General features: G+C 41.2%; 1 long non-coding RNA gene across 6 annotated transcripts in view; it reads left to right on the forward strand.

Moving 5' to 3' along the window:
* The window catches only part of LOC108514144 (uncharacterized), a 56,062-nt gene that overhangs the window by 10,693 nt on the left and 20,722 nt on the right, over positions 1–24,647 (forward strand). For 3 of the 6 annotated variants that reach the window (XR_001881136.1, XR_001881139.1, XR_001881141.1), the window contains exons 2-5: positions 962–1,203; positions 2,111–2,288; positions 22,362–22,483; positions 22,934–23,073. This is a non-coding gene — a long non-coding RNA (uncharacterized LOC108514144). Of the gene's footprint in view, positions 1–961; positions 1,204–2,110; positions 2,289–12,643; positions 12,757–20,781; positions 20,908–22,361; positions 22,484–22,933; positions 23,074–24,647 lie in introns of those variants that run through there. The other 3 variants (XR_001881137.1, XR_001881138.1, XR_001881140.1) reach the window with 3 other exon arrangements.

A 24,647-nucleotide genomic window follows, 5' to 3' on the forward strand; every position in this document is an offset into this window, starting at 1 on the left:
ATTTCTGAGGACTCTGTTCTGTTCCATTGGTCTATATGTCTGTTTTGGTACCAGTACCATGCTGTTTTGGTTACTGTAGCCTTGTAGTATAGTTTGAAGTCAGGTAGCGTGATGCCTCCAGCTTTGTTCTTTTGACTTAGGATTGTCTTGGCAATGCGGGCTCTTTTTTGGTTCCATATGAACTTTAAACCATGCTCATGGATAGGAAGAATCAATATCGTGAGAATGGCCATACTGCCCAAGGTTATATATAGATTCAATGCCATCCCCATCAAGCTACCAATGAGTTTCTTCACAGAATTGGAATATCAGAGTTTTTGAAAACTTAAAAGTTGAACAAAACAAGGATTTAAATATTATTATTAAAGTTGTCACCTATTCCCAGATGAGGACTTAGAGAAACAAACAGTTGGCAAACCAGTGTAGCAGGTGTCTTCCGTGAAGCCGGATGCACACCCTGGGAACTGGGCTGTTGCTGGAGCTGACACTGCTGTGCTGCATGTCTGGCTGCCACCAGTTGCCTCTCTCTCTGGGAAGTGGAATTTGAATTGCAGGTGCTGATGGCTGATGGAAGAGGGACAAGACCACATTATCTGAAAATTCTTGACTGGATTGCTTGCTCTTCATTTCACTGCTGGGTGCCACAGGGTTGGGGTTAACTGTTTGTTTTCTGAAAAATACATGATAAATTGGTATGAATTATTTGAAGAGGTAAAATCATTCACTGGTAGTGTCTTCTTGACCAAGTCAGGGATTTTTTTTTTCAGAGACAGAGTCTCACTCTGCATCCAGGCTGGAGCACAGTGGCATGAATGTAGCTCATTGCAGACTTGAACTCCTTTTGCCTCAGCCACTTGAGTAGCTGGGGCCACCAGCACATGCCACCATATCTGGCAAATCTTTTTTCTTCTTTTCTTTTTTCTTCTCTTTTCTTTTCTTTCTTTCTTTCTTTTTTTTGTAGAAACAGGTTCTCACTATGTTGCCCAAGCTGGTCCTGAACCCCTAGCCTCAAGTAATCCTCCTGCCTTAACCTACCAAAGCATTGGGATTATAAGTTTGAGCCACCGTGATCAGTCCAGGGTAGGAAATGGAATCTTAACAACTGTCACATGAGCTTTGAGGGGATCCTTCTCCAGATGAGCCTTCACTTGAGACCTCAGCCTGGGACATCATCTACATCTGGATTCCTGACCCAGAGCAACTGTAAGTAATGTGTGTATGGTTTTGAGCCACCACACTGTGTGGTAATTTGTTGTGCAGCAACTGATAACTAAAACAAAAGATAGTACATTTAATTTATAATACTACCCTGGATTAGATTCTGGAACAGAAAAATGGCATTACTAGAAAACCTGGTAAACTCTGAAGAAAGTCTGTAGTTCAGTTAATAGTTTTGTACCACTGTCAATTTATTAGTTTTCGTAAATACACTATGGGTATATAAATAAGATGTTAACATTCTAGTAAACTCCTGGGTATGTAAAACTAGCTGTACTATGTTTGCATCTTTATGTATATGTAAAATTATTTTAAAATGAAATCTTTGATTTTTTGTTTTTATTTTTAATTTAAAAAGACAGGCATATATATGTTATACCAGCTTCTGGGGAGGCTGACTTGGGAGGATTGCTTGAACCCAAGAGTTCCATGTTGAAGTGAGCCATGATTGTGTAACTGCACTCCATCTTGGGAATCAGAGTGAGATCATGACTCAAAAAAAAAATGGCCTCAGGGATGAATGGACATATAGGAAAAAAATAGCCAAGCACATTTCCTCTTATGTTTACCCTTCCGTACATAAATGCATCCACTTCAGGAAGCCACCATCAAACTCAAGGAACACTTGTCCGTATTGGACCTCCCCATCACACTCTTCATTTCCAAGTAACTTGTTTGAGTGTCAGTAACCTCTCTTTTCATAGATATTTGCTTATGCCTCACATATCCCAGAAAGGGCCACTTTCAGATATCATTTAGGAGCATATCTGCAGGATCCCACTGAACACATTTTGTCAGACAAAGTTTCTGGATGCCAGAGACCAAGATTGAGAAATATTAGTGACAAGAAATATAAATTATATTTTCATGTTATGATTTTTTATTAATACAGGCTTAGTTTTCTAAAGATAACTCGCCTTCAAGCCTTGTTGGAATCCTGTGATAATTTCTTTTCACTCCACGTTCTCCATCAAGAATTCTGTGGAACTTTGTATTCTGTTGAATACCAGAATTATATCAGCAATTCCCAAGCCCCAAAGTCACCAAATGGGCATCATCATTGATATCAGGTGGGTGGAATACAAAAAATACATATATATATAGTGGTTGGTGGTTGTGACAGTTTCTACTTATCTGGACCTGGACAAAAAAATCTTTTCACACCAGATTTTTGGCAGCTGAGATTCAAAATAGGTTTTGCACAGGTGTGGAAAACCTGATAGAGGCAAAACAACAGGCCAGGTGTGGTGGCTTATGCCTGTAATGCCAGCATATTGGGAGGCCAAAGTGGGTGGATTGCTTGAGTCCAGGAGTTCAAGACCAGTCTGGGAAACATGGAGAAACTGTCTCTACAAAAAAATAGAAAAATTAGCTTGGTATAATGGCACGCACCTGTGGTCCCAGCTACTCAGGAGGCTGAGGCGGGTGGATGGATTGAGCCCAAGAGGTCAAGGCTGCAGTGAGCCATGATTGTGTAACTGCACTGCAGCCTGAGCAATAAAGCAAGACCCTCTCAAGAAAGAAGAGCGAGAGAGAGAGAAAGGAAAGAGGGAAAGAAGGAAGTAAAGGAAGGAAGAAAATACAACATATCCCCAACCCTCCAGCAGTGATCTAAGAGATAGACACAGGCTGAGTGGTGATTCTGCGTATGTGCTGGTTAAACAAAAAATCCCACAGCAGGAAGGACTCTCCACTCACCCCACACACAAATTCCTGTTCAACACACTGCTACACAGCACCAGGGTTGTTCCCAGGGACCATGCCTAAAAACCCACAAAGACATCAGACTTCATTCTGAACACCCATGGCCATGTATAATGTTGACTGGTTTTTTTGGTCTATAAAAATGGGGTGTATTGTCTACACCACAGTAATAGTGACAGTGAGAAAATGAGCTCCTGTGGCCTAGAGACTTGGAAGAGACATTGAGCTTCATGGATGTTGTTTCTCATTCTTAGATGAGGATAACTGTTCCTTAGGTGCTGTTATTTGAGCATTTGTAATTCAAGAAAACTAACTTCTTTAAGCTCATACTTTATTACTTGAGACATGAGAGCTTCATTTAAGATTCTCATTTTAAAACATGGTGGGTGCTTCCATTTATTTCATTTGAACTGAAGATACTATCATACTTAGGTGACTTCCCTAAGTTCCCCATGTTCAAATCCTTTTTTATCTTCATTTCGATGCATGTTTTCTAATCTATCATGATAAAGAGTGTGGACATTGTGCTTCACCAAACCAGGAAGCAACTAAAAAACAAAAAGCTAGAATGGCAAGCCGTAAGTTAGACATAAGTAAATGCATACAACGTGTAACCCATCTCATTGTGGCATATCAGGGTGATGGAGACTGGAGAGATGAGGTTTAAAAGAAAACAGGCGACCGGGCATGGTGGCTGAAGCCTGTAATCCCAGCACTTTGGGAGGCTGAGATGGGCGGATCACGAGGTCAGGAGATCAAGACCATCCTGGCTAACACTGTGAAACCCCGTCTCTACTAGAAAATACAAAAAACTAGCCGGGCGAGGTGGAGGGCGCCAGAAGTCCCAGCTACTCGGGAGGCTGAGGCAGGAGAATAGCGTGAACCCAGGAGGCGGAGCTTGCAGTGAGCTGAGATCCCGGCCACTGCACTCCAGCCTGGGCGACAGAGTGAGACTCTGTCTCAAAAAAAAAAAAAAAAAGAAAACAGGCACTAAACTCAAAGCTGTGCTAAATGATGTCACAGGCACAGATGTCATCGTGTGGGGCTCCAAGTTCTCAAACAACCTCTCTGACAGCACAAAAAATATGATTTCCTGTAATATACTAAGCTACCAGGTTTCAGAGTGGCTGTCCTGGACACTACAATTTTCAAAAAACTATCATTGCAAACAAGCCAAATTCTTAGACCTCTTCATGGAGGCAAGTACCCAACACTCTTTCTCCATCCACACTTTGGAGTTAGAGTTCAATGGATGGATGGCTCATATATTTTGAGCCATTTTGGAGTTAGAGTTCAATGGATGATGGCTCATATGATTTCATGTTCACTTTTTTCAGTCTCTCTGAAGCCTTAAATCTAGGTCAGGAAAACATTCATGTAACTCATTACAATTATGCCTCCTCCTCAATGGATTTCTAGGACCATCAGGTTTTTTTTGTTTTGTTTTGTTTTGTTTTGTTTTTGTTTTTTTGAGACGGAGTCTCGCTCTGTCACCCAGGCTGGAGTGCAGTGGTGCAATCTTGGCTCACTGCAAGCTCCGCCTCCCGAGTTCACGCCATTCTCCTGCCTCAGCATCCCAAGTAGCTGGGACTACAGACACCCGCCACCATGCCCGGCTAATTTTTTGTATTTTTAGTAGAGACAGGATTTCACCATGTTAGCCAGGATGGTCTTGATCTCCTGACCTCATGATCCACCCACCTCGGCCTGCCAAAGTGCTGGGATTACAGGCGTGAGCCACCATGCCCGGCCAGGACCATCATTTTAAAAATTGCTTCAACATACTTAAAATAGGGATTTCAGTACTCTAGTAAAAGCTCTCCATTTTTAATAGTTAGCATTCCATGGAGGGCAGGTCTTTGGATACCTACCACCAAAATATGAGGAAGCCAAACAGCTGAAGATAGAGGCTGATAAAACTAGTCTCTCAGAAGGAAACACTTAGTAGGGGTTTATGAAGAGGTGTTAGAGTCACACATAGGACTTGTATACCATGGGGAAAGAATATGTAGGAAAGCTGAAGTCTACCTGTCAGGGAAAGGCAGAAACACCATGTGAATCTAAGCACAGGATTTATAGTTGTGGTGGTTCTGACCTAAGGGCAGGATTAACAGAAAAATCATAATTTTCACAAGGAACAGTAGATACAATAGAAATCTTATTCCCTAGTATGCATATAAAGGGAAAAAAATTATACAGAAAGCTTAGAGGCAGTCCCAGAACTAGGGAAAATCAGAAGTCAACATGGTGAATTAGCTTTCAAGATTGAGTTGTTTTTGCCTCCACTGCTAGGTAGAGGGTAAATGGAGTTGGTCAGCTAATGTGAAAGTGTAAGTCTGTTTCCTCAGTAATATATCGTAATAGAGAAGATGAGGCACCGCTGTTTCCAAATAGTCATTGGCAGTCAGGGAGAAAAGTGCCATATTCCTTTCCTCCTGTGATACACGTGGAACTGAGTGCAGGTCCGGCTGATCTATGCATGCAAAAGCAATGACAAGGAGAACATGCAGGGTGAAAGGAAAGTGACTTTATTTTCCAAATCCAGCAGTGGGGAAATGACTGGATTATACCTCTATATACCAGTTTGGGCTGAGGGCACAGGTTTAAAGAAAGGGAAGCATGACATGGGAGGCATGCAGGAGTTGTGCAGATTCAGGGAGTCTATGTCTTACTCCAATGTGTATCTTGAGTTGTGGTCAACCTGGAGCCGCAGACTGATACCATCTCAATAGTGCCAGGTCATAGATACCCATCCTGAGGCAGTCTTCAAGAGAGAGACAATTCCACAGCTGGGCCTTTATGTTTGGTTCATTTTAAATTAGCCTCTGGTATTTTGTTGACAGGCATATAGTTAGATAATTATGCATGGTGTGAGTTTAGCCAGCTAGGTAAATGTGTATAAGGCATGGAAGTGTACAGTGGGAAACCGAAGGGGGTGTGGTTCCAAAGTATATTTCAAGGTTCTACTTGAAGACTAAGGCAATGGTTTCTGCAGTTTGCTTCAAGGTTACATCTCGAGACTGGGAAGAAAATAAAGAGAAAGAAAAAACTTAAATGTATTTTGAAGCTAAACGACTCGATTATAATCCTTCGCCATAAAAATCCATTCCATTTCCATGGAAAGTGGGCAACAGCATTCCATCTAGCTTCCTCCTGCTGAGAAGGGGCACAGTTAGAGGGTATCAGATTGGAATCTGTTTACCTGGAGTTAGAAATATTCGTGGGTTCCCAGACTAATATGAGAATGTGTTGGAACGTTATAGTGTGGGGACACAAAAGTTTCTGAAAAAGTTTTTCCTGCATCTCCATACAGTTTTGAAAAGCAACAAAAACTGCAGCAACCAAACAGAACAGGGAGTAGAATACCAACTATACCATATATGAGAGTCTTCCATGGACCTGGAAGTCGACCAAACCATGACATTGTGGGATCCTGGTAGAGGACATTTATAGCAGAAATATGAGTATTCAGTGCATGCATAGCTTGGGTTATATCGTGAGAATAATCTGGTGTGTATATGCACCATTCAGTCTTAATGCACAAGCGTCACACTGGGCTATCTAAGGCCAAAGGGTTCTGTAGAGTCACTTGTCTAATCTGCGAGTTTTTTCAGTGAGAAGGGTAATGTTGGGTTAGGTGTTATGACAGGCAGCAGCTCTATACTTAGGATCTCTACTTATAATTCTACATCCACGTTTGCTGTCTGGGAGGAAAAGACGGTTAGTGAGTAGAACCAACAGGGTGCCCATTTTTGATGGTGTTGTCTGGCCTTCATATTTTCCCAGTTGTCGGAGAGAGAGTCCAGATGGGACAGGATATGTCCTGGTAGGTAAGGGCTCCCCCAGGTGTACCTGCCGGTCCAGTGGTAAGGTAAGTAATACCAGCTATGACTGCCTCAGACCCATAGCTAACTCCAGGAGAAAGGATAGGCTCCACCATGTAGCTTGACACTATTTTGCCATCCTAGCCACGTATTATTAGTTAGTTGATGGGTTTAGCCACGTTGCTAAGAGGTAACCATCCCTTAGCCTGGCTGCTAGTGTGGGGTGTGTTGCTCTCGTGTTTTGGGATGCACAGAGGTGCAGGACACATTGCCTGAATTTGCACCATCATCAGTCATCCTGTGTTGTCATGTACAGCATAGTCTATAGAGGGGGTGACATTAACCTGCTTACGAGCCAGATGGAAGATATGTTTCCAGGTTTCCCCAAACGTGGAGCACTCATGGTGAGTGGTACTATAATCATAGATGGGAAATGGGTGAGAATTTTTACTCTTGTCCTACATATAAACGTAACTCCAAGTGCTCGAGGTGGTAGCTTGGATGTGCTTGGATGTGCAATGGCAAGTCAGCAGGGGTACCTCCCCACAGAAAGGGGTACCTACCCCACAGACCCAGCAGTCTGTTTTGTTTTGGAGGAAAGCCACAGTCTACACCCATTCATGTAGTTTCAGCAAGATCAAGTATGTGCCTATTACTCTAGAATTAACTGAGAACTTCATGTTAACAAAAGTATATTGCTTATCTCTCCTCCTTTTTCTCTTAATTACTTCAGATCTTTCCTTGGCTCACATAACCAGGTAGGCATCTGAGTGAAGCCCACCTTTCAGTCTTTGAAGGGACTCAGCCCTTTGTACTACATCCTGTTAGGAGGGCTGCATTCCATCCTGGGATCGTTTGTAGTGCACAAGATGCATCCTTGTGTAATTTTCTGAATGATATTTTGGAAGTGTGGGCTACTGAGATGTGGTTGCACTAGGTTGGCGAGGGCATCTCTCCCATAGTGTGTTTCTTTATGTAGATGTTTTAAGACTGGATAAACCAAGGCCTTGGGGAGTATCATCATCCTGTAGCTGTCAGTTTTCCAGGGAAATTGGAATCTCTTTTCTCAAACCCCTGGTTCGGGCACGTTTGGAATCTTGTTCAGTGTAATGAGGTTTAAAATCTAGTAATTCCAAATGGAATATTCATGTCCCAGAATCTGTGCCACCCAAGCAGCTCATTTTGCAGCTTTGCCAGCTGCCTGGTAACCTTTGGTCGTGAATTATCTCTCTGGTGTTGGGGAAGTGCATGATGGAAGCCTGGGCCGGCAAGGCAATTGCCTCTACTAGGGCCAGAATTTCTCTTGGGTGTTTAATATCTGTGTTTTCTGATTGCAAGCAGCCTCCTCTGTGTTTCCACATCACCCGATGGGCGTGCATTTCCGGGAATGCATATATGGAGTCAGAATAAATGTTTACTCCCTTTTCCTGGGACAGTTCTAGAGACTCTGGTAAGAGCAATTAACTCGACTCTTTGTGCAGAGGTAGCTGCAGGGAGGGCACGGTCTTCTATTACCCTTTTGGTAGTTACCGTGGCACATCCGGCTCTGGGCACATCTTTCATTAAGCTGCTCCCATCAGTGTAGTTCAAGTCCAGAACACTCATTGTCTGGTCTGACAGGTTCAGCTCGAATAAGCTGCATCGAGGATTTACAGTCCTGCTTTACCCAGGGTTGTGTTCAGTGGCTGAGAGCAGTGTGGCAGGGTTTAGAACCATGGTGGTTTGTAGGGAGATATTTGGATCATGTAAGAGGATGGCCTGGTATCTGCCCATTCACCCCACAGTGAGCCAGTAGCCTCCCTTTTGTTCTAGCAAAGTCAGCACCTGATGGGGCACAAACACGGTAACTGGCTGTCTCAGAGTAAATTTTTCTACTTCCTGTAGGACGTCACAGTGGGCGCTTTTGCCCAGACGCAGGGGGCCATCCCTTCATCTTTGGCCTAATTGTTTAGAGAAATAGGCCACGGATTGTGGGGCATCTCCCAGCATTTAGATTAGCACGCCCAGACCTATGTTTTGTTTGTCTTGGATGCAGAATTTGAACAGCTTTTGGGAATTTGGTATCCCAGTGCAGGGGCTGATACCAGCTTTTCTTTGATGGTATAAAATGTTTGTTGGCCTTTAGATGTCCAGAGAAGGGCCTCTGAGTCTAGTCCCTTTAGGGATTCATAGAGGGTTTTAGTCATTAGTTCAAACTTAGGAATCCAAATCTGGCAGAAGCTAACCCTTTATAAGGATCTCCGCGGTTGCCCCCATTCTCTGGGGCTTTATGGCTGCTATTGCCTGTTTTTGACCAGACCAGGTTCCTTTGGCCTTGTTTTAACCTAAAGCCAAGACAGGTTACTTTCTACTTACATATTTGGGCCTTCTTGGGAATACTTCGTATCCCTATTGTACCAGGTGATTTAGGACTAAGATGACCTCAGCTAAGCATTTCCTTTAGTTGTGGCTGGTATTAATTATCTATGTGTTGTAGCCAGACTCCTTAATCTTGTTGTAGGTCTCCTAAGTCTTTTGCCAGTATTTCCCCAAAAATTGTTGGTGTGTTTTTTTTAACACATTGAGGCCCCACTGTCCAACAGTATTGAGAGGTTGTTTTAGTCCCTGCGTTCTGTCATTTAAAAAAATAATAATAATTGTTGGGTCTTTTCTTCAATTGGAGGGCAGAAAAAAGCATCTTTTAGATCTAGCACTGAAAAGCATTCATAATATCTATATATTGCAGTCAGCAGAGTGTATGGGTTAGACACCATTGGGTGAATATCCGAGACTGTTTTATTAACGGCTCCCACGTCTTGGGCAAATTGATATTTGTTGAAGTGTAGCTTCCTTGCAGGCACAATAGGGCTATGATATGGGGATCTGCAAGGATGAATCAATCCGTCTACTCAAATTTTTGCAAGACTGTCTTTATTCCTTCTAAGGGTTCCTTTATTAATGTATACTGATTGTTTTTTATTTGCCTCCCCCCAACCCCCACCCGGGGCACAGTAGCCCCTTCTTTTTTTTTCTATATGCACTCACTGTGTATTTCTTGTTTTTCCTGGGATTCTATCTGCCTATTCACAATTACCCATTCTCTCATAGACTTCTGAGGGAAAATTCTTTCTTCTTAAGGCAAGTGAATAACATCTTAGTTGCATCTTAGTTGCTTGCTCTAGCAGGACCTGTAGCCCTAGTTGTTTCTCTGGGGAGAAATTACTTGAGTATTTAATTTGCATAATAGGTCTTTTCCCAGCAAGGGAATTGGGCATTCTGGCATATGGAAATAGCAATGCCTTAGGTCCAAACGTTTTAGTTTGCATGCTAAAGGTTGTAGGAACGCCTTTTGTTGCATTCTTCTTGCAACTCCTATCACAGGTACAATCATTTTGGTGCTCTTTGCTCCTAAGGTGTTAAGAACTGAATAGTTTTCCCAGTATCAACCAGGAAATCAAATCACTTTTTCCTCACTGTCAGTCATACCCAGGGTTCCTGTGGGGAAATTTTAATTGTCTCTGAGGGATTCAGAAGAGCCCCCAGGCGTCCCTGTCCATGGTCAGAGCAGTGACCCTGCTCCATTATTTGCCTGTGGACTTTTTCTTTGTCATATTCCTCCTTTTTCTGGCCCTTCTTCTGGGACAGTCATCCTTTCAGTGACCTTTCTCCTTACCCTAGGCTCACTGGCTGTGTTCCAGAGGCTTGCTTCAATGTTTCTGATGCAGAGGTTTCCTTGTTCTTTCCACATTCATGGTTGCATCTTCTGTTTCTTTGTCTCTCCAGCTGGGAAGCGGCCATTCCTAGTGAGGCTTCCTGTTTTGGTGCCCCCTTCCTGAGTCTAATCAGGATGAATGTTTGTGAATATTCCAGATGGGCCATGTCCCTTTATCAAGTGGAGCCCCAATTAGGGTTTGCATCCAGAATGGTCCCTTCAGGTTTGGGGTATTTGGATTCGTTCCATGGAGGCACCAAGACTCTTGATCTTCTTTTGTCTGCAGTCAGAAGCGTATTTAGGAGAGACTACACATCTGCTCAAGTACGCTGGTGGGTAGTACAGACAGACACATAGAGATCAGTCATTTTCTGGGGATCCATTCTATAAGGTGGAGATTTTCCGTTTCACAAGTTAGATGTTGAAAATGGGCTGGACGTCCGGTGACGTCTGACAGGTTGCCCACTCGCATCCAGGCCACCCATGGCCATCCTTGTAAATGGGAACTCCCTTGCTCCTGCCATGGCACTTCTTGCTAAACCATGTACCTGGACAAGCACTGGAGAGAGAGGTCATCTCTGTTCTCCCATTATACTGAGGTGGCAGAGTAGCTCCCTCTTATTAGTCTGATGCCTCACTTAGTAGCATCAAGGTCAATGTAGAGGCCAGCGCTAAAGGCCTCGTATGGCAGTACCGCAGTGGGAGCTGTTAGGGGTGGAGCAGAGGCCAGGTGCATTCTGGCTGTGGTGGTTGGAGCTGCTAAAACAGCTGGGTGTAGGACATTTAAAAGTCCTAATTCTTCTTCATTCCTTTCTGCCTGAGTTTGGCTCTCTGGCTTGTAAAGAGCCTTTTTTCCATTCTGTCCTTTGGTACAGCTAGCAGCTGGCATCTTCCCTCATGGTATGAATCCTGATTTTCGAAAAGCATGAAGGCTTGGACATACGGTATTTTTTTTCTAATTTTCCAGACCTCTGACAAAATGAGTCTAACTGCATTAAAGACTAGTATTGGTTACATCCATTCAGAGGTCGAAATTTATAACCTAACTTGTGCATAGTCCAAACAGCACTGCAATAATAGACCATTTTTCTCTTAGTCATGGGCTCATAGCTCTAGGCTCTACAGTTAGCTAGGATATGCTCCAGGGGCTTCCCAGAGGGGAAGGAGACCTTGTTTCCCCTCCTGGCTTGGTTTCTATATCCATACTGCTCACCCCCGTTGAAACAGTGGTGACAACTTTTATTTGTTGTCTCTCTTCTGTTCTGCACTGCTCATAGCCTTCAACCAGAACTCCAGGGTCGGAAAGACTTTTCTAGCTTCATGTAAGCAGTGCACTTAATAGCACCCATGGTCCTAAAAGGAACACTTGTGCAAATCTCACCACACAGCTGGGACAGCCAAAGAGATCAGAGAAGAAACTCCCTGGGCAGGCTGGTGATTAGCAGCAGCTAGCACAGCATTCCCCCGCCACCGACCCCCTACCCCGGTCCACCAGCACATCAACTTCATCCCCAGTCCACATTCTGCTGTACTTAGTACCCTAGTAGAGGGTAACCAAATGGCAACAAATTAAATGGTAAATTAGGCAGACAAAAAGGGCAGAGGGGTTGGAGTCAGGACTGCCTGAACACTTATTCCGTATGCTGGTAAGCTTTTTGTTTCACATAAACAACATTAAGCACCATAAGCATGGTGGCAAGCCCTTTAGATAACCTATGGAATAGTTCACATGCTTCCTTTCTCCATAAAAACTGGCACAGTTGTGAGAAGTACTCCAGGGTCCTAAAAAGAGTGACCCCTGCGAGGGCAGTGGAGGCTGTTTTCCTCCAGGGCTGGATCCTGGATGGAGTGGGGCTTCTGCAGATCACCTTGCAGAGGAAAGAAGGAGGAGGAGAGAGAGACAGAGATGAGGGCCTAAATGTAGATTTTGCACACTTTGACAGTTGCAGATTCAGACTGCACAGGCCTGAACAGATCCTCACCAATGGGCTGGGTCAAAGTCCTGAAACCTCATCTCAATTTCAGATGCCCTCCCGCCACTCAGCTGACTCCAAGTGGAGCAAAGCCCAGGTCTTGACTTACCTACAGATACTATACACACCCAGGTGACGCCACAATCAGCTATGTCTAAACAGAGCAGAGTTCAGGTGACATCACAGAACAGGCAGAGGCAGTTCAGGATGTATTCTGGTTGCCTTACCCAGCTCTGAAGGCTGTCAGCCTCTTCAGTTGTCACTTGCCCTGTGGTGGGAAGTGTAGGCAGCTGGTGCAGTGGCAAGAAGAGAAAGGAAGTTCCCCAAGACAAAGACATCTCGGCAGGTAAAGGGAAATTCCCTAGAGCCCCAGTCATGGGATCAGCTCGCTGGAAGCAGGTGGCATTTCTGGGTAGTTTCTTTCCCTTCCAGTGGCCTGAACGGTTAAGCCTTGGTGTGCTTGTGTGTCTGATTGCCCCATTCATCGGAAACCTGACCGATGGTTTCAGGAACTCTGAGTGTGTCGTTCCCCTCTATGTGTCCATGTGTTCTCATCATTTGGCTCCCACTTGTAAGTGAGAACATGCAGTATTTGGTTTTCTGTTCCTGTGTTACCTTGCTAAGGATAATGGAGTGCAGCTCCATTCATGTCCCTGCAAAGGACATCATCTGGTTCTTCTTTATAGCTGCATGGTATTCCATGGTGTATATGTACCACATTTTCTTTATACAGTCTGTCGTTGATGGACGATTTAGGTTGATTGCATGTTTTTGCTATTGTGACTAGTGCTGCAGTGAACATATGTGTTCCTGTGTCTTTATAACAGAATCATTTATATTCCTTTGGATATATACTTAGAAATGGAATTGTTGGGTCAAATGGAAGTTCTGTCTTTAGGTCTTTTAGGAATCACCACACTGTCTTCCACAATGGTTGAACTAATTTACACTCCCACCAACCGTGTATAAGTGTTCCTTTTTCTCCACAATCTTGCCAGCCTCTGTTATTTGTTTGACTATTTGTTATTTGTTATTTTATGACTTTTTAAAATAGCCATTCTGACTGGTGTTAGATGATATTTCATTTTGGTTTTGATTTGTGTTACTCTAATAATGAGTGATGCTGAGAAGATTCAAATAACTGCAATCAGAAACAACAAGGGTGATATTACCACCAACCCCACAGAAATATAAGCAACCATCAGAGAATATTATGAACACCTCCATGGACATAAACTGGAAAATCTAGAAGCAATGGAAAATTCCTGCACAAATACACCCTGCCAAGACTGAACCAGGGAGGAACTGAATCCTTGAACAGACCAAGAATGGCTCTGAAATTGAGGCAGTAATAAATAGTCTCAGTGACAAATTTTTTAAATGCCACTTAGAAAAATGTACGCATAATTTTGGTCTATTCAGCACATATATTTAACAATCACTTTTAGGAAGGATGTTAAAATATTTTATTATTTTTTCTCATTTAGCTTAATATTTTAAAAATATTTTTCTGCTGGCAACTATTTAGATCTCCATTTTCATTGACATAGTCAATAATTTACTCACCTTTCTATTACATAATAGCAGATCAACTGATGTGTATTATTTTATACTGAACTTTGGCACTCTTGACATAATTCATATATGAATAGTCATCCGAATGTCTTGGCCAGTGAAGATGGGATTCATCAGCCAAGGTTGAACAGGAATTTGCTCACTTGAAAGCAGCAAGCAATACAAAAGCAAGAAAAGGGTAGAAGAAATTCAGGAGTCTCACAAGCAGTTGAGGATTTATTTAGGGCCTGAGAAGGTGCAGGGACCCCTCATAGGGGCCTGTGGACCACCCCAAGCACAGAAATAAAGGAAAATCTTGAGTCTATTCACAGAAATACCAGGCCAACCTGGTATTTCTTACCTCTGAGAAGTTACCTCTGAGAAGTAACATGAGCCACTTGATAAGCAAGAGGGTAATAGTAAGTTAAAACAGTAGCAAGGAATTGAGAGTCATGAGAATATGGGGTTCCCTATAGAAACTAAAAATCAAAGCTTAACATATGTCCCTGAGTTTTTCAGAAACCTGCCCCTCTACCAAATGGATCCACTGGCACATAGACCTCAGATAAAGGGGATTTATGAAATGAACTCTGCCATTCTTTATTCTGAATTTCTTCCTGAGGGGTCTACAGGATGTTATGTCTATGAGCCAGACTTACCATTATTTTCTGCTGATCCCAAAATTTTCTGACGAATTTTAGTTCTTAAGTAATTACAAATCAGAAAATCTTTGAATCCCCCTATGCCCTATAAGCTTCCACTTCAAGATACTTCATCCTTTTAAGCTAAAACCAATGTGTAACCTCAATATATTAATATATGACTATGTCTAACCCCTGCCTCTGTGTCTTTAAAATCCCCTACCTGTAAACTGGTAGTTTTGGTCTTTATTTTATTTTTGAGATGGAGGTTTGCTCTTGTAGCCCAGGCTGGAGCACAATGGCTCCATCTCAGCTCGCTGCAACCTCTGCCTCCTGAGTTCAAGCGATTCTCCTGCCTCAGCCTCCTGAGTAGCCAGGATTACAGGTGGGTGCCACCATGCCCAGCTAATGTTTGCATTTTAGTAGAGATGGGGTTTCCCCATGTTGGCCAGGTTGGTCTCAAACTCCTAACCTCAAGTGATCCGCCCTCCTCAGCCTCCCATAGTGTCGGGATAACAGGTGTTAGCCATCATGCCCAGCCTGTCTGCGTGTCTTCTTAAATGTTCTTTGACACTCCCATGCAAACTTCATGATGTTCTTGTGTTTCTCAGATTGTACCATGAATTTATTCTTTCTATCCCATCCCCCCGCCCTTGCTTTTTTGATGCATTCTGTTCTTTAAGTAGTACATTTAGAACACTGACATTTGGCCGGGTGCGGTGGCTCAAGCCTATAATCCCAGCACTTTGGGAGGCCGAGGTGGGCGGATCACAAAATCAGGAGATCGAGACCATCCTGGCTAACACCATGAAACCCCGTCTCTACTAAAAATACAAAAAATTAGCCGGGTGTGGCGGTGGGCACCTGTAGTCCCAGCTGCTGGGGAGGCTGAGGCCGGAGAATGGCGTGAACCCGGGAGGCAGAGCTTGCAGTGAGCCGAGATGGCACCACTGCACTCCAGCCTGGGTGACAGAGCGAGACTCCATCTCAAAAAAAAAAAAAAAAAAAAAAAAAAAAAAAAAAACCTTGACATTTAAAGTGATTATTGATATAGTTGGATTAAAAATCTACCAAAATTTATTACTAACTTTATTTGTTGATTTGTCTTTGTTCCTATTGTTGTATTTCACTCATTTTCTACCTTTGGTGGTTTTGAGCACTTTATATCAGTTCATCTTGTTTCTTAGCGTATCTTTTTTTTTTTTTTTTACCTTTTTAGTGGCTAATCTAGGTAATTTTATTCTCAATCTAACAAATATAACAGCTTGTTAAACACAATAGTAGTGTGAATATATTTGATTAGGTATGGTTAAATATGTATCATTGTGTGTATGTATATATATTATATATATGTATATATTATATATACATACGAATATATATTATATATGTGTATATATGTATATATATTATATATATACATACAAATGTGCATTTATGCTTAAGTGAATAACTGCAATGAGTGACAGAAGGAAAGAATTAGGGTTATTCTGTTACTGTAAGGTGTTCATACTACATCTTAAGTGATATTGTTACTTGAAAGGGGGCTTGGATTAGTTAGAAATGTGAATTGCAAACTGTAGGGCAGCCTCAGTTCCTTGCTGGCTATTGACCAGAGGCTGCATTCAGTTTCTTCCCACGTTGACTTCTCCCACATGGCGGAATGCTCTATCAAAGCCATCAAGTCAAAGAGCTAACAAGACAAAAAAAAATCGCAAATTTACATAACATAATCAATCGTGTGACATCTGATATTCTTGTATTTTTGTGTTGTATGAAAGCAAGTCACATTTCATGCCCATAGTCACAGGGAGAGGATTACAATACATGGTCATGCACCCTGGCAGGTGGGGATCACTGGGCACCATCTTAAGGTCTACCAACCACATCAGGTCCTGTCTGATGTGCAGCAGTTTCCCAGTCTTCATTTATCTTGAAGAATCTTAGCCCTTATGAAAAGAACTGGTCAGGTATTTTATAGGAAGCATCACAGTGTGGATTCACCTGATGATTTCTCAATATTTGAATAGAATTATAGACTTATTTTGAACACCTTTATCTTAATTTGAAGACAATAAAAACAGAGCAGTATATTATTTAGAAATATAAACCTAGACATAAAAATAATATAAAAAGGAAATGACAAATAGGAAACTGAAAATAATAGTAACCTTCATGGGGGTAAAAAATGCCATGAAATTGTGGAGATGCACATTTGGGGCATCAACAATATTGGTAGTATTCAGTTTGTTAAGGTCAGCAGTGAATTTAAAAAAAAGAAAAACTTTTCTATTTTACGTTAGCTTTGGACTTACAGAACAGTTGCATAGTCAGCATGGAGAGTTAACGTGCAACCAACACAGAGTTTCCGTTATTATTAACCTCTTATATTAGCATGGTTATTTGTCACAATTAACACACTAACGTTATGCATTCTCATTCACTGATATCCACATATTAATCAGATTTCTTTTTTCCTACTTAATGTCTGTTTTCTGTTCTAGGATCTCTTCCAGGACAACACATTTAGATATCATATCTCCTTAAGCTTTTTTTGTCTCTGCAGTTTCTCTGAATGTCCATGTTTTTCATGGCATTGACATCTTCCATTTGGGATTTCTATGATTGTTTTTACTAACAATTAGACTGAAGTTGTAGATGTGGAAGAAGAGACAGGGGTGAGTGTAATACTCATTATACCATGGGCATATATTATCAAAATGCTTTTTATCACTGTTGATACTAATTTGAGCACCTAGATGAGGCAGTGTGGGTCCAGTTTCTCCACTGTGAAATTAATTTTTCCCCCTTTCCATGTCGCACTTTTTGAAAAAACATCACTATGCACAGCGCATACTTAACGAGTGGGGAATTACTCTTCACCTCCTTAGGGCAGAACTTCTGGAATATATTTGATTAGGTATGGTTAAATATGTATCATTGTGTGTATGTATATATATTATATATATGTATATATTATATATACATACGAATATATATTATATATGTGTATATATGTATATATATTATATATATACATACAAATGTGCATTTATGCTTAAGTGAATAACTGCAATGAGTGACAGAAGGAAAGAATTAGGGTTATTCTGTTACTGTAAGGTGTTCATACTACATCTTAAGTGATATTGTTACTTGAAAGGGGCTTGGATTAGTTAGAAATGTGAATTGCAAACTGTAGGGCAGCCTCAGTTCCTTGCTGGCTATTGACCAGAGGCTGCATTCAGTTTCTTCCCACGTTGACTTCTCCCACATGGCGGAATGCTCTATCAAAGCCATCAAGTCAAAGAGCTAACAAGACAAAAAAAAATCGCAAATTTACATAACATAATCAATCGTGTGACATCTGATATTCTTGTATTTTGTGTTGTATGAAAGCAAGTCACATTTCATGCCCATAGTCACAGGGAGAGGATTACAATACATGGTCATGCACCCTGGCAGGTGGGGATCACTGGGCACCATCTTAAGGTCTACCAACCACATCAGGTCCTGTCTGATGTGCAGCAGTTTCCCAGTCTTCATTTATCTTGAAGAATCTTAGCCCTTATGAAAAGAACTGGTCAGGTATTTTATAGGAAGCATCACAGTGTGGATTCACCTGATGATTTCTCAATATTTGAATAGAATTATAGACTTATTTTGAACACCTTTATCTTAATTTGAAGACAATAAAACAGAGCAGTATATTATTTAGAAATATAAACCTAGACATAAAATAATATAAAAGGAAATGACAAATAGGAAACTGAAAATAATAGTAACCTTCATGGGGTAAAAAATGCCATGAAATTGTGGAGATGCACATTTGGGGCATCAACAATATTGGTAGTATTCAGTTTGTTAAGGTCAGCAGTGAATTTAAAAAAAAGAAAACTTTTCTATTTTACGTTAGCTTTGGACTTACAGAACAGTTGCATAGTCAGCATGGAGAGTTAACGTGCAACCAACACAGAGTTTCCGTTATTATTAACCTCTTATATTAGCATGGTTATTTGTCACAATTAACACACTAACGTTATGCATTCTCATTCACTGATATCCACATATTAATCAGATTTCTTTTTTCCTACTTAATGTCTGTTTTCTGTTCTAGGATCTCTTCCAGGACAACACATTTAGATATCATATCTCCTTAAGCTTTTTTTGTCTCTGCAGTTTCTCTGAATGTCCATGTTTTCATGGCATTGACATCTTCCATTTGGGATTTCTATGATTGTTTTACTAACAATTAGACTGAAGTTGTAGATGTGGAAGAAGAGACAGGGGTGAGTGTAATACTCATTATACCATGGGCATATATTATCAAAATGCTTTTATCACTGTTGATACTAATTTGAGCACCTAGATGAGGCAGTGTGGGTCCAGTTTCTCCACTGTGAAATTAATTTTCCCCTTTCCATGTCGCACTTTTTGAAAAAACATCACTATGCACAGCGCATACTTAACGAGTGGGGAATTACTCTTCACCTCCTTAGGGCAGAACTTCTGGAGTATCGTTTGTATTTCATTACCATAGGCAATGTATCTGTTCTCCAGCATTTATTTTACATTTAATTAATTATTTATATAGAATATTAGGCAAATAATAAATCTCTATTTCCACTGTAATTAGACTAGTTCATTGTATTGTTCGAATTGCTCTCGTGCTGGTCATTAGAAGGCCATTCGGTCAGCTGCTTTACTACTTTGAAATACCCATATTATTGCTATTTGATTTGGCTTGTATAGTGTGTTGGTTGGTTGTGTTGTTTAACTTTTCCTTACTTTCTGGCACTACAAGGTACTTAATAATGTTGATTCCCTGCCCAACCCTACCATTAACCATTTTCCCCCAAATTCCTAGTTCCTTTTTTGGTGAATCACATTAGAAACAAAGTTCTCGGCAGTGGTGTTTTCATTTCTGCTAGGCGTCTGTTAATTCCATGCTTTGTCATCTGACACAGCAAAGGATTATATGTATGTATGTAACTCACACTCACATATGTATGTGCATTTCTACATTTCTCTGTTTATAGCTATGTAAAGTTCAGCATGAATTCCTTTTTTTTTTTTTTTTTTTTTTAATTTTTTAAATTTAGATACAAATTCTTTTTTTTTTTTTTTTTTTTTTTTTTTTTTTGAGACAGAGTCTCACTCTTTTGCCCAGGCTGGAGTGCAGTGGCACGATCTCGGCTCACTGCAAGCTCTGCCTCCCAGGTTCACGCCATTCTCCTGCCTCAGCCTCCTGAGTAGCTGGGACTACAGGCGCCCACCACCATGCCCGGCTAATTTTTTATATTTTTAGTAGAGATGGGGTTTCACTGTGTTAGCCAGGATGGTCTCGATCNGAGACAGAGTCTCAATATTTTGCCCAGACTGGAGAGCAGTGGCCCGATCTCGGCTCACTGCAAGCTCTGCCTCCCAGGTTCACGCCATTCTCCTGCCTCAGCCTCCTGAGTAGCTGGGACTACAGGCGCCCACCACCATGCCCGGCTAATTTTTTATATTTTTAGTAGAGATGGGGTTTCACTGTGTTAGCCAGGATGGTCTCGATCTCCTGACCTTGTGATCCACCCACCTCAGCCTCCCAAAGTGCTGGGATTACAGGTGTGAGCCACCGTAATCCCTGGCCAGCATGAATTCTTATGAATGTTTCCAGCACCCATGATTTAATTCAAGACTACATGAATCAATTTCCCCATTCCCACTACTTGTATGTAATCTCCCACACTAGCAGTGAGACAATTGGCCTCCTTTATGTAGTCAATGAGTCCAAAATACATGCAGAGTAGTTTTAGAATTGGTAATTCATACCCCCATGAGAAAGAATGTTTCTAACTAAAGTAGAGAATGTACGTACAAATACTTTGACATTTAAACTAAGAATCTCTCCTTATTTTTTATATTTCTTAGGTTGGTCCCCTTTGTCCCCAAATGTCTATTTCTTTTTGACAGTATTTTAAATGGAATTGTTTTCTATGTTTTATTTTAGATTAATTGACAATATATACAAATATAATTGATTTTTATTGTCCTAGTATACTAAAGTGTTACTGAACTCAATTTTGGTTCTAATCTTATTTTAGTGATTTCTTTAGAATTTTCTATACACAGGATTATGTCATTTATGAATAGAGAGAGCTTAACTTCATCCTTTTCATTCTAGAAGTCTTATATTTATGTTGCTTGCCTAATTACCCTGGCTACATGTTCCAGTACAATACTGAATAAAAGCAGCAAGAGCATATATCCTTGTCCTGTTGCTAATTTTTTGAAGAAATTACTGAAACATTCATAATATGGTATGTTGTTGTGTGAGTTTTTCACAGATACCCTTTATCACTTAAGAAAATTTCCTTCTATGCCTAATTTGCTCAGCCGTGAATGTGTTTTGGATTTTTCAACTGCTTATTCTGTATCTTTAGAAATAATTATGAAGTGTTTGTGCTTCATTCTATTAATATAATGCATTACACTAATCGTTTTGTATGTATAACAAAACATATTTCAGGGACAAATCACCTTGCTCATAATGTACATTCTTATTAGGTTACTGGTTTATTTTGAAAATATTTCCTTCAGAATTTTTGCCTCGGTTTCATGGGACATATTTGTCTGTCATTTTCCTTTCTTGAAATCTCTTTGTCCAGTTGTGCTGTCAGGGAAAACGGGCTTCATGTGGTGCATTGGGAAGTGTTCTCGATTCCTCTGTTTTTATTTTTTTTCTTGAAAGAATAATTAATAAAGGATTGTTATTAATTCTCAAAGGGGTTAGAATAATTCACCAGCGACGTCGTCTCAACCTAGAAAAAAACTCAATCCTACCAACACTAACATGAGCTGGGACAGGGATCCTTCCCCAGGGCAGGCTTCACTTGAAAACTCAGCCTGGGTCATCTGACCCAGGGAAACTGCTAACTAATGTTTATGTGTGGGTTTGAACATCTAAGCTGTACGGTTATATGTTATACAGCAATCAATAGGTAATATGCCAGACAGTAAATGTAATGAGGGTATCCTGTATTAGATCCTAGAACAGAAAATGACATTAGTGGAAAATCTGACAAAATATTAAGAAACTCTGTATTTTAGTTAATAGTTTTGTACCACTGTCAGTTTCTGAGTTTTCGTTAATATATTATGGTTACATAAGTTATTAACATTTTGGGAAGCTGTAGATTATATAAAACTGCATTATGTTTGCAACTTTCTGTAAAACTAAAATTATTTTCAAGTAAAAGTTTTCTTAAAATGTATTATTTAGGAACAAAAAAAATACCAACACAGATGGACATAAACAACAAGAATCCTTGGATCAGAGGATGAGTGGAGATGCAGGGAGTGAAAGGCAAAGTAGCTTGCCTTATTATCCCCTATACCTACACAGGGCACCTGCTTCAGAAAGACACCATCAACTCCAGGGACTCTCATTCATTTTCTTCTTGCCCATCATGTGCTCCATTACATTGTCACCAATTCATACATCAGTAACCACTTTTTCAAAGAAAGGTACCTGCCCTACATATGTTAGAAGGCCCTATTTTCAGGTGCTTTGTGGTAGTGTCTTTGTAGGATCTCACTAAAGACATTTTGGAAGACATGACTTCCAGACAAGACTGAGAAACACTAGTGATGGGAAACATAAAATTCCCGTATTGGGAGTGTTTTCTTAGTTCAGAGATCGTTGTTTTCAAGTTTTAAAGTTTTTTTAAAGCCTTGGAGAATACCCTATGATAATTAAGTTCTCTTTATGCAGACTCCATCGTGAATTTATGGTACCACACAGTCCCCTGACGCTCACATCGTGGATTTATTTTGTCCAGTGAGATGCCCAAAAGCTGCAGCATAGACAATATCATCGTGTAGAAGGTTAACTCGGTATGAAAATAAAAGCTTATAATCATGGGGTTGTTGGCTAATTCCTGCTTACAGAGACCTGAAATGAACCTTTAGACACCAGGCATATGAAGGTGAGGCATGTTAGTGATACAGAGTGTGTTGTGCAGAGGTGGAAATAGCCTAATAGAAAAAAGGAAAAACAGCACAGTACAATGTACACCAGCCCACCATGCAGCGATCTAAGAGATGGACACGGGCTGAGTGCTGACTCTGCATCTGTGCTGGCTAAACAAAGACCCCCCACAGCAGGGAGGACTGTCCCCTCATCCTCCACACAGCTCGCCGTTCACTGGCCACACCGCTTCACGGGAGAGCACCAGGGTTGTTCCAGGAATGACGCCCACAAAGCTTACTAAGCCATGGGACTGCATACCACACTCCCAAGGACATCCACAAAGTCAGGGCTCTTTTTATCTTTTTGTTTTTCAGACCGTGATCATGGGCTACATTCTCCATACCAACTTCATAGCTCCAGTGAGAAACTCCTGCATCCAGGAGGCGTGGAGTAAGGGACACAGCTGACCTTGACCATATTCCTTACTTCCAAGAAGATTGTAGCAGTAATTCAGGTACTATGATTTGGGGGCATTTATAATTCAATAAACATTCTTATCCCTCTGAGCTTACAATTCACCCCATAGGAAGGACAGCCTCATTTGTATTGACAATCTTAGGCCGGGCGCGGTGACTCATGCCTGTATTCCCAGCGCTTTGGGAGGCTGAGGTGGGCGGATCACGAGGTCAGGAGATGGGAGACCATCCTGGCTAACACGGTGAAACCCCATCTCTAGTAAAAATACAAAAAATTAACTGGGCGTGGTGGCGGCGCCTGTAATCCCACCTACTCGGGAGGCTGAGGCAGGAGAATCGCTTGAACCCAAGAGGCGGAGGTTGCAGTGAGTTGAGATCATGCCACTGCACTCCAGTCTGGGCAACCATACGAGACTGTTTCAAAAAAAGAAAAAAAAAATTGACAATCTTATTACATGGAAGTTTGCTCTTTTCATTTCATTATAAGAGGAGTTTCTATAAGGTATGTGACTTGTCAAATCCCATTTTTTCTATTCATTTCAATGCATACATACAGCCCGTTATGTGTGCTGTGAAGACCATTCATGACCAAATTATTTAGGAAAAAAAAATAATCACCAAGTGGCAGGCCATGAAGGAGATGGAAGTAACTGTGTAGAAGGAGATACTCATCTCTAGGAGGCAAGAGGGTCAGTGAGTTCTGAGTGCCCAGGGTTAAGATAGGAAAGGTAATAGGCACAAAACTGTGCTACCATGATATCCCAGGCACAGAGGACACAGTGCTGAGCACCAAGCTCCCAGATACTACCACCATAGCATGGAAGTTATAATTTCTCACAATATAGTAAATCACCTGTGACTACATTGTACTGAGGCTGGATTGGCCACTAGAATTCTCAAAAAGATGCTATTGAAGACATCTCATTGTCTGACCATATCATGAGGCCTGAACCCAACCCTGTCTCCACCCTCTACCCTGAATAGAGAATACAGTTTAAAAAGAACATGACTCCTGTATTTGAAATTAAGGCTTCCTATTCACTGAATGGAGCCCTCACAGAAGCTGAAAAACTCTCAGTGCAAATATGCTCAACATTCTAAATTATAAATTGTATGAGTTTCTTCTTCATGCAGTACAGTCTTCAGGGAACACCAAGGCCTGTTTCATTTTCCAAGTTATCAGCAAGTGGAGTTGACAAGAGAAACAAGTGTTCAGAACAAAGCATTTCATGGCGACTGTAATGTGCCTGCGTCAGCAGCAGCTGCTTCCAGTGAGATTCACACGGCCGTCATTCATGAGATAGGAAGAGTAAAAGGAGAGGGAGAAAAAGATAGGTAGTTGATCTAAATGAAGAATTGGATTTGGAAAGCAACTTAGAATAGTCTCTGCTTGTATTTCTGAGATTAAGGCAAACAGTCTCAAGATAAGTATTTCTGTCTTCAGAGAGCTGCACTCTGCAACTCGGCAAACTTTCAAGTAACACTTTACCATTTCTATCTTCCTTCTCCATGGGATCTTTGAGCCATGATTTACAAAATTACCTCTACATCTATGTTGTGTTTTTGTAGTATCTAATATTCTCTTGAGGTCTCTCTTGGGACAATGGCTTCA

This window comes from Rhinopithecus bieti, unplaced genomic scaffold (assembly GCF_001698545.2).
Source record: "Rhinopithecus bieti isolate Rb0 unplaced genomic scaffold, ASM169854v2 scaffold_32955, whole genome shotgun sequence".
Taxonomy (NCBI): domain Eukaryota; kingdom Metazoa; phylum Chordata; class Mammalia; order Primates; family Cercopithecidae; genus Rhinopithecus; species Rhinopithecus bieti.